Raw genomic sequence first — 10,512 nt, 5'->3', positions numbered from 1 at the left:
TGATTTCGAGCCTCGAACAACAGCTTCGTTTTTGTGGATTATACTCTTTCTTCAATTGATTAGTTATTGCTATTGTTGCTCCGTGTTTGGCACTTGTTGTGTAGCCAATTTGGAGAACTTTTGTAACTCTCTTATTGTTATAGTGGAGCCTTTTTTTGGATCTTTATGATCCCGTGGTTTTTACTTTCGATTTGAAGGGTTTTTCACGTTAAAATTTGGTGTTTTTATCTTCTTTATTTTCGGGTTTGCCTCTTCCTCGACATAACAAAAGTCGTCTTTGTTAGGGAGCTAGCGCATTATATTTTAATGTTGGACTTTCCGGTGCTAATCTGAATTTAGTAGTTCCACTACGAGTGCTTGACATTGGCCAAAAAACAAAAACAAAATATATTGTGATTTTTGTTTTTTTTTCTACTCGGATAATTAATGTATCAACATTGGGATCTAAACTAATATGAATTCGCATCGCATCGCCTAGATCCATTAATAAAAAAATATTTTCTATTAAAAAAATTTAATATTCAATGCTTGAACGTAAGACCTTTAATAAAGGATGAAAGTATTTTATTCTTCCCATAGCAATTTTTGATGTTCTGCTGTGGCTATTTACACTTGTGCTCGCCAATAATGACCAAGGAATGTCTCTCCTTAAATATGAAAAGAAAAAAAATTCAATCATTTTGGACAAATTAGGATTATTTGTATTTTTTTCAATTATTCTCATGGTGCGGGGTGGATTCACGAATAATGAATAACAACAATAACAAATTCAGTGATTTTGTATATGTGGGGTTTGAGAGGGTAAGATATACGCAGTCTTACCTCTGCCCTAAGAGGATAGATTTAGAAAAATAGAAGGTAGGGGTTTGGTGGAATTAAAATAGAAAAATAGAAGGTGGGGGTTTAGTGGAATTAAAATCTTCCACATTAGGCCACAACTCCATTCTAATTAGTGTATCACTATAATTCAAGGAGATCTTACTCTAAGTATGACCTAACTTATTATATTGCTATTAAATGTGTTTGATTAGGTTAAACAAATTTTTTCTTAGAACAATATTAAGCTCCAGCTTTTGTTTTAGTTGTGGTTAACGCTATACAATATTTGCGTATCTAACGCTTTCTAAAAATGCAATAACTAGACATTGAAATTGAAATATACAAGTAAACAATGACAAACGGAGTGTGTATTACGTATATAAAATTTTGACGCTTTAAATTTAACCTTTGTAAAAAATAGTAGAATCCATATTTTAAATGGTAAAGGCTGAACTTGCATTGCCCACAGGCCACAGCCAAGAGACCTTTTAACATTTCTTTGAAGTAGATTTTGAGATCATCAACCGTTGTGGGTAGGGGTGTACATGGACCGGGTTGGTTCGGTTTTTATCAAAACCAAATCAAACCAACTATATCGGTTTGGATTGGTTCGGTTTTATCGAATTTTTCGGGTTTTTCGGGTTTTTTGTTACTTAAATATTATTTCAATCTTACTTTGTTAAATTTTTGATAAGTAAATATATGTTTAGTAAAAATATAAAAAATTGACAAAAATTATCTATTAAAATATTTTATGAGAGAATTTTCTTAGTAACATATATTAGTTATTTTTTTAGTCGTCTGATAATAATGTTTCGTTAATGTACACTTTCAAGGTAGATCTAATGTTTCGTTGATGTACACTTTCAAGGTTAACCGAATTTAGTAATTAAACATAAAAATTAAAATGATACCTAAATAATAATAATAATAATAATCACTTTACATTCGAAAAAGATATAACAATTCAGTAGATCTTAACATATGATACGAATATGGAAGAAGAAAGAGATTGACGCATTTCAATAACACTTGATGAGAAAGTGATCACACAATCTATTATTTAAGGTTAATAAATATGGAGCACTTCATATACTATTAAATATTATATCCCGCAAGATAATCCCAAATATTTCTAGATATTTTTTAAAGAAAACTCTATACAAAATCTTAAAAGTATATATAAAAATTATATATTTATATGTAGGCTTGGTTCGGATTTTTTTACTCAATACCAAGCCAAATCAAACCAAACCTAATCGGGTTTTTTAGTCGGTTTGGTTTGACTTTTCGGTTTGGTGCGGTTTTCCGGTTCGGTTTGTACACTCCTAGTTGTGGGGGATGCATAGAATTTGTACGCCCTTAATCATAAGTCATGTGTTCGAGCTTTGGAAATAATTTTTTTCGATGGGCTTTACGCGACAAAAATCAAGAAGAAATTCAAAAATAGCCAGATTTACAAGTGGTCGTTCAAAAATAGCCACAGTTTTAAAAGTCATCAAAATTTAGTCACTTTTCATGTAAAGAAAAATTTGAACGAAAATACTATTTAAAATCCGGAAAATACTCATACTAAAACTCCAGTATAATATACTGATCCAGTATACTTTGTTGGAACTCGAGTATATTATACTGGAATATACTGGAGTTCCAGCAAAGTATACTGGAACTCCAGTATATTATACTGGAGCCAACAAAGTATACCGGTCCAGAATAATATGCTGGAAATTCATACACAGGTACACCAAACTCTAGTATATTATGCTGGATCTGTCTCTGTTGCAGCAAAATAGTGGTTATTTTTCAATGACTTGGAAAACGCTGGCTATTTTTGAAAGATCAATCCAAAAACTGGCTAGCCCGTGCTATTTTAACCAAAAATCAGTATCGAACACTAAGTGAAAAACGAAAAAAATTACAATTTGATAATACTTCATTATGGTCCCATTCGGTGGCAAAGCCACATGTATTCAAGGGATGTCAATCGACACCCCTTCAAAAATTACAATGTTTAGCTAGATAAAAAAATTGTGTATATATTCTACATATTAACACCACTTGACTTTTTTGTGGACTTACTCCTCTATATTATGATCCTCTTAATAAAAATTTTTGGCTTCGCCTCTAGTCTCATTCTTCCCATTGGTCTTGGCATTGAAATGATCATATCTAGCAACAACAAGAAAGAAAAGGAATATCTTTTAAAGCAAAATCCAAATGGCATTAACAAAATTTATATTGTTTTGCCGATGAATAATTTCTCGCAACAGAATTAAGAAATTAAAAATACTTTGAATAGCGACAACAACTTCCATTGAAGAAATTGTAGCAACTCCTCCGCCACTAATTTTAATAATACTAATTAAAATTTAGTGTCAGAATACTTGGTCTAGAGGCGGATCGAGAGCACCATGCGTTAACAACTTGTTTGGATGTTTGTTACTTATTGTATTGCATCGTGTTGTTACTTTAAATATAAGTTTATTTTTATTGTTACTGAAATTTCATTGTATCGTATCGTTAAATTCGTCGTTACGTAACAATAGAAAGTGACACTTTATGGACGAATTTGTTGGTGTGATGGTGTCGTTACCTTATTTTTTTCTCTCATCTTGTCCTTCCTTATTATTAAAGAATCATATTTTATTCTTTACCCTACTTTTTTATACAATAATTCTACTATGTTACCTATTTTTTTAGTAATATTGAAAGTTTATTTTCCATATTGTTGGTGCATGATACCATGAAATAACGGCAAAGGATACAATCTATCCAAATATTATATTCATCAAACAATACAGTACAATACAATATAATACAATACGATACATTAGGAAACGACATGTAACAACAATCTAAACATGCCAAGGGGTCATTGGTACAAAAGTAGGATAAACAATGGGATATCCTATGGGATTAGCTATCTTACGTTCTATATGAGATAATTAATCTCACCATTTTAATGTATAATTTATTTCGGAATTAGCTAATACCTATAATCAAACATGAGATTAATACAATCCTAAAATTATTCTCCTTATCTCTTGTACTAAACGACTCCTAAATGTTAATTAGCTCCTAATCTTTCCGATAGAAAAACCCAAAAATATTTCCCTACTAAACGTTTCAAGTGATCGAACAAGTCCCACGTACATGTGCTCTTACATGTCCTTGATTAATAAACTAGACAATACAGTACAGAAATGCTATAAAAGAGCAAGAAATTATTACATGTATACAAGTTAGCAAGAATTGCGGTAAGGCTTTCAGAACTGCAGAAAACGTCCTTTTAAGACACAGTACTGACGAAATTCATGTGATCTCTAAAGCAAAGCCAACTCGGATCGAAAGACCTATGACTAGACATGCTTTCCGACAAAAACTTACTCGCACTTATATTTACGCGAAATTAATAAATACAATATTTTTAGTACGATGAATTAAGTTGTTCACAACGGATACATATCACAACAGAACTAATGACCAACTAAACATCTCAACTGCTTATTAAGTGCGTCAACTAAACATTCATGCATGACTTGGCATATCGCGTGTTGCACACTCATGTAACAACACATTACCTCAAATTTTAACAAATCTCCCGCGGTTGGGGTGTTTATCTGGTCATTGCTAAGGTATTATTTAATTTCATGTAGACATCGAGTTTGCATTAGTATTTATCCAAATTGCTCATTACTATCACCTCTCCAAGGGCGGATCCATATCTCGCATGATGAGTTCACATTAACTATAGCAACATTAACACATTCAGTGGAATCTTATAAGTGTGATCTGGAAAGGGTAACTCTATTTTATAAATGTAGATAAGTTGTTTCTAATATAATATCGACTCAAAACAATGAAAATAAAGCACAAAACAAATAAAACCAACAAGAAGTAATAGCCAACAAAAGCAAATGGTAAAGCGTGTAATAACTAACAATGATCTAGGAGTGCGAAAAATACAAGAATAGTGAGTTCACACTTCACAAATTAAATACAGTCAAACATATCTATAACAGCCTCGTTTGTTTTGAATATTTTTGGATATAATAGCGAAGTGTTGTTATACAGAACATATATTTTAATATAACATGAAAATTGGTTCGGAAAAAGCTTTTATAGTGAAATGTTGTTATATAGGGTTGTTGTTATAGAGAGGTTTGACTGTATCTAGTAGTTATACATTAATTTAAAATTTTTATAAAAATTTATAAACTTCAAATCCACTACTATTCCTTATCCACCCTCGAGTACCCGGGGGGGTTGAGGGTTCACAGACTGGGATTCTCGAGAAGTTTTATTTTGTTTCTCATACAACTGACACTAGTTGTATGAGACTCCTTTTTGTCTCACAAATTTGTGGACCTCAATCTTACACTTCTGGGTCCATAAAAATCTAAGCCCACAAAATTGTGAAATAAAAAAGTTGTCTCACTAATTGTGTGAGACACAAAAAAAAAAAATTCCGAGATTCTCTCAGTTTTCTGTGTTATTGTCAGCTGGAAGGAAACCAATTATACAAGGCAGCTAGCTCTACCCCAGCATATATTTCTGCATTTGGAGTTGCAGAAAAAAAACAGATCAAATATGACAGAAAACATCAGATTTTTCTTTTGTTATGTCACTATACTTCTCTGTCATACGTTACCCTCTTCTTCCCATTATTATTCTCCCCTTTTTCCTCTTTCCTACGGCATGGTCTTTTCCCATCTGTAAAATGCTTTGCCATTGCTTTTCTTGATTACACGTTACACTATATATTTCCTTTGGTATGCTTTACACTATTTATAATCATTTAGTGATTTATTTTTTGGTTCCTCCCCACCCCGATGTACGGTACTTACATTGGGATTCGATTAAATCCGAATTCGTGCAGAAAAGTTTCACATTAGGAGGTAAATGCGCTCCTTAACAAAGACAACTACATAACAAGAGACTCGAACCTGAGACCTCTGGTTAAAGATAAAGTAGTACTTATTACTCTACCATAACCCTTTGTTGTAAAAAATTAATTGCGTATGATATTATTAATTGCGCATGATGTTATTAACATAGGTGGACCTAGTATTTAAAGGTTGGGGTTGCATTCTGCATTTCAATCAAAATCTGCTTTGTATAAAAAGTGTCGCTATCAATTATATTAATAATTTTAAATACATATACAGTATACATGGAATTTTGCTAAGATGACCCCTCTCTTTTTTAAGCTCAGATATCGAGCAAAATTGATGAATCCATGGGTTTACAGAGAGAAAAACGAGAGAAGAAATGAGCAAAAATTCTGTATTGAAAAATAATGTTATGTGTCTTTCTAGAATGTTCCCTATTCTTATATATACAATGGGTCTAACTTCATGCTACCAAAGAATACAGACGGACCTAGTAAATAATTATAACGGGCTTGTGGCCCAACTACACTACTGACTAATTACATCCCAAAGTTAAAATGTGTCATGTAACTCCAACAACCCCCTCAAGTTGTAAGGTGGGCACACTCCCAACTTGCTGGACAATAGGTGATGTTGCAAACTTGTCAAGGACTTAGTAAAAATATCAGCTATTTGTGAAAAAGTGGGAACATGAGATAAAGAAATGAGCCCATCAGCCAACTTGGTGCGAGTGGAGTGACAGTTCACTTCGATATGTTTAGTACGCTCATGAAAGACAGAATTTTTGGCTATATGAATGGCAGCCTGGCTGTCATACAATAGAGGAACAGGAGTAGTAAAAGGCACTCCCAAATTAGCCAACAATCGAACAAGTCAAGCTAACTCTGCAACCACCTTACTCATGGCTCTGTATTCAGCTTCAGCGGAAGATAAAGAAACAATAGGTTGCTTTTTAGACTTCCAACTAATGAGGTTGTTCTATAAATGAATGCAAAACTCAGTAATAAACCTTCGAGAAGTTGGACAAGCAGCCCAATCACTATCACAACTAGCTAGCAAGGAGAAATCAGAGGAGTTGTTAACGAATACCCCATGATCAAGTCTACCCTTCAAGTATCTCAAAACATGTAATGCACCAGTCATGTGAGGAATTCTAGGGGCCTGTAGGAATTGACTTAGATGCTGCACAGTGAAGCACGAATCAGGCCTAGTGTGAGTTAAGTAATTCAACTTCCCAACTAAACTCTTATACTTGCCATGCTCAGCTAACAAATCCCCAATATCAGCATCTAGTTTAAGTGAAGTATCCAATAGAGCAATGACCTCAGAAATATCAGAACAATGATATTCATCAAGCAAATCATTAATGAACTTTTTTGATGCAAAATAACACCTCAAGGAAGAGAAAGTACCTCAATACCCAAAAATAATGAAGGAGTCCCAAATCTTTAGTTCTGAAATGGTCATCCAAAAATGACTTATGGCCTGAAATCTTAGATAAGTCATCTCTAGTGAGTATGATGTAGGGTTGTTCATTCGGATCGGATATCCGAAATCCGAATCGATCCATTCAATTTCGGATTTCGAATTTTGAATTGGATCAGATTTTGGATTGTGTTATTAAAATTTCGGATTTCGGATCGGATTCGGATTGGTATATTTTAATCCGATCCGAAATAATTATTGCATGTATAAATACTACACTTTAATTTCGGATAGTCAGTACTTCCTTTACATCTTCCTCCAAGCTATTACTTTTATAATTGCTGGATTTAGCTATACTGGCACCATACTACTCTCATAATTGCATAAACATGAATTTTTCTTAATGTATTGCCTCTTTTACAAAGAAATATACATATTAGTTTACAACTTTGAGGCATAATAATACGATCCGAAATCCGATCCAATCCAAACTTTAAAATCTGATCCGATCTGATATAATTCGGATCGTATTCAGATTGCATTTTCTAGAATCCGAAATCCAAAATCTGAATTCGAAATATGCTAAATCCGATCCGATCCGTGCACAGCCCTAGTATGATATGTATGATGTGTTCCACATAAACAACAATGAAAATAATAGAGGACTCAGACTTCTTAACAAATAATGAATAGTCATTCAAGGAGTGAGTATACCCTCTAGAGCAAAGAGCTTGTGATAACTTTGCATACCACTGTCGAGATGCCTGTCTAAGACCATAAAGGAATTTTTGAAGTTTGCATACCAAGGTGGCAGAATTGGAAGAGGTTGAAGGAACAAAAAGTCGAGGAGGAATATTTATGTAGACTTTTTCACCTAGGTCACCATGCAGAAATGCATTATTGGCATCTAATTGAAATAAAGGCCATTGTTTCTTAAGTGCAACAACAATCAAGCATCTGACAGTGTACAATCTTGACAATAGGGGAGAAGGTTTCATTGAAATCAATCCCTTCTACCTGAGTGTCCCCTCTAACCACCAATCTGGCCTTAAACCTTTCCACACTACCATCTGCTTTATATTTAATTTTATAAACTCATTTACAGCCTATGGGTTTCTTTCCAAGAGGTAATTCAATAATCTTCCAAGTCTTATTTTCCTCTAAGGCTTCAAACTCTTTGGCCATAGCTTCCTGCCATGCATGGAGCAGCCTGAGTGTAAGAATGAGGTTCTACTAGAGCATGTTGTGTAGTAGAAAAGGAGGAAGGAGTGGAAAAGGAAAGGGAAAAGGGAAGTTGTACAACATAATCCTTCAAATGAGATGGTGTTTACCTTGAAAATGGTAATTACAATTAGATTTGATTTTGTAGTTCTAAAAATATGTGATTTATTTTTATGCTAGTTATTAGGCAATAGATGCTAAGTATGAGCTAGGAAAGTAAAGTAAGAGTAAGGGGCAATATGACTATTCAAACCGGACGGCCACGAATCCGGGCCTCGAGCTGGCCTATTCTGGCCTCGAGGTCGAGCTAGAGTGCTTGATTGGGGCTGACCGATGAAGGTCTAACAGTTCCAAGGGCTTCAATAATGGCTCTTTATGATCAATGATGAGTAATAAATGAAGAACAATCAATGAAACACAATAAATGTAAGCAATAAATCAAAGAAAAGATAATGGAGAGTGTTTAAGTTAGAGAGCAGATAATGTTTTTGTTCTTGTATTGAATATCACATGAGAAAGAAATAACAAGGGCCCCCTTTATATAGGAGGGGGAATCCCAATATAGTACATATGCATTTATTATAAAGATTTGCAGCTGGTACAACTATTTAACGTCATGGTATGAACTTGTACTATTCTTGTAGACCTGGTCAATCACAATCACGCGCCTTGGGAATTTCTCGCTTATCCATAATAGCCGTCGACCTGCACTGTCCCGAGGTCGATCATAGGGAACCCTCGGGGTCGAACTTCAAGCTGTGTCTCGGGCCTTATGAAGACGGGCTATGTAATGTCATAATGATCATAAAATCGGACTCTTCAATTTTAGCCGTATACTGATAGTCCCCGCGTTTCTTAGCATAGAATGATATGAAATGACTTTGACATCGATTTCCTTGAGCCTCTCACGATGATGTCATGCTCATGACATAAGTTTTCCCGATGACTGAAACATCCCATTGGTTCATCTTCCCAGAAGCATTCAATACACTGCCGGTTTATTTTCCCAAAAGCAGTTACATCGCTACCGATCCGTTTCCCAAAAAGCATTGATTGCACCTGTTGATATGTTTCCCAAAGGCATTGGTTGCGTCGATTGATACGTTTCCCAAAGGCGTTGATTGCGTTGTTGGTTACGTTACTGCCTTTCTATAAATGGGAGGTTACTTGAACCAAAATTCCACCCCAGTCATTCTTCAACAGCCTTTAACCCTTTTCTTCTCTCCATCCTTATCCAAACTCTAATTTTCATGGTTCAAGCCCATGGCCGTAAGGTCACACGGCAACGGTTTTGCTAGTTATGCCACAACTCTTTTTCAGAATTTGTCCTCACTGAGTGGGATCATACTGGTTTTTTTGTTGTTGTTGTTGTTATTGTTGGCCTGAAATAATGAGAGAGGGGCTTCAAATTATTCCCGTATTAGAGGATATGTGGAATGTGAACTACTGCTCATCTCTCTTAACTTCAACCTGGTGTGGTGCTTCACTCCTTTTGCTTTCTACGCAGTGAGGTGGCGCCATCTACTAACTTTTGCACCCCACACCGGTGCAATATCACAAGAAGTGGCTTCTCAATAGTAGTACTGGCGAGACCTATACTCGCCAAATTTTTCACCAAGCTGCAATTTTCCCTGCCTGTTAAAAGCTTTTGCTCTTTGATAGGCTATAGCCTCTTCCTCATCTATTGCTGCTTTGGAGAAGATTCTCAAAAACGTCATTCTGAAGATCGAAATGGGATCCCCAAGGAAACGGTTCTCGTAGATGTCACTCCCGAGGATGCACATCCGAAAGTAGATTAGGCTTTTAGGCTGTTGTTTTTTGCTTCTTTGTTTTTGTGTAAGGACCCCTCGTGGGCTTTTGTAATCGTCTTTTATCAATACAAAAGTTTCTTTGATTTGCCTTTGGCTTGTGTTGAACATCCATTTTACTTTTGATCGGTCCGAATACTAGACCCCGACATCGTAATCCCTTCGGTTCTCGATCGGTTAATATGATATTTCTTGAGATTCTTTGTCATCCTTCGGACTATGTCTGGATTGATCTGGTACAAACTTAGGTCATCGTGACTTCTGAGTTCGAGTTGAGCGAGAGCAGGGCCCCGATTTTCTTTGAAATATAGCTTAGCCTTTTTAGGCCTTGCTGCTAGTCCTCGAGT

Source organism: Nicotiana tabacum, chromosome 16 (assembly GCF_000715075.1).
Source record: "Nicotiana tabacum cultivar K326 chromosome 16, ASM71507v2, whole genome shotgun sequence".
In the NCBI taxonomy this organism is placed as follows: Eukaryota; Viridiplantae; Streptophyta; class Magnoliopsida; order Solanales; family Solanaceae; genus Nicotiana; species Nicotiana tabacum.
The sequence above is the reverse complement of the archived record's forward strand: the minus strand, read 5'-3'. Positions refer to the sequence as shown.